This window comes from Dipodomys merriami, unplaced genomic scaffold (assembly GCF_024711535.1).
Source record: "Dipodomys merriami isolate MVZ:Mamm:240054 unplaced genomic scaffold, mDipMer1.0.p SCAF_153, whole genome shotgun sequence".
Classification (NCBI taxonomy): Eukaryota; Metazoa; Chordata; class Mammalia; order Rodentia; family Heteromyidae; genus Dipodomys; species Dipodomys merriami.
The window spans coordinates 2,374,254-2,374,631 of record NW_027202860.1 but is presented as its reverse complement, the minus strand read 5'-3'; positions in this window follow the sequence as shown (position 1 = coordinate 2,374,631).

Genomic DNA, 378 nt, shown 5'->3' with positions numbered 1-378 from the left:
TGAGTCTGGGTCTGCTTCTCCGTCTGATGAGAGCAGGGGCAATGCCGGCCTGAACTTTCGTGACATCCTCCGAGACTGACACAGTAACCCTCCCCAGGCTCGAATCCAGCATGCCCACAGCACTCAGTTTCCCGTCCTCCAACCTCAAGCCCTTTGCACGATCTTTGGCAAATGCACAGGTTGCCTGGTCCCTGCAGACAGACGGGAGGTCACTGCGGCGCAAACAGGCTATTTCCCCACTTGCTGTGAGCCGAGAGCCACAGGGGCGTGCCCCTGGGCCGGGGGCGTGGTCCCGGCCGCGGGGCGGGGCCTTGCGGTGGGCGGGGCCTGGGCTAGGCGGGGCCTTCCGGAGCCGGGCTGGGGCAGCAGCTTTGGCGG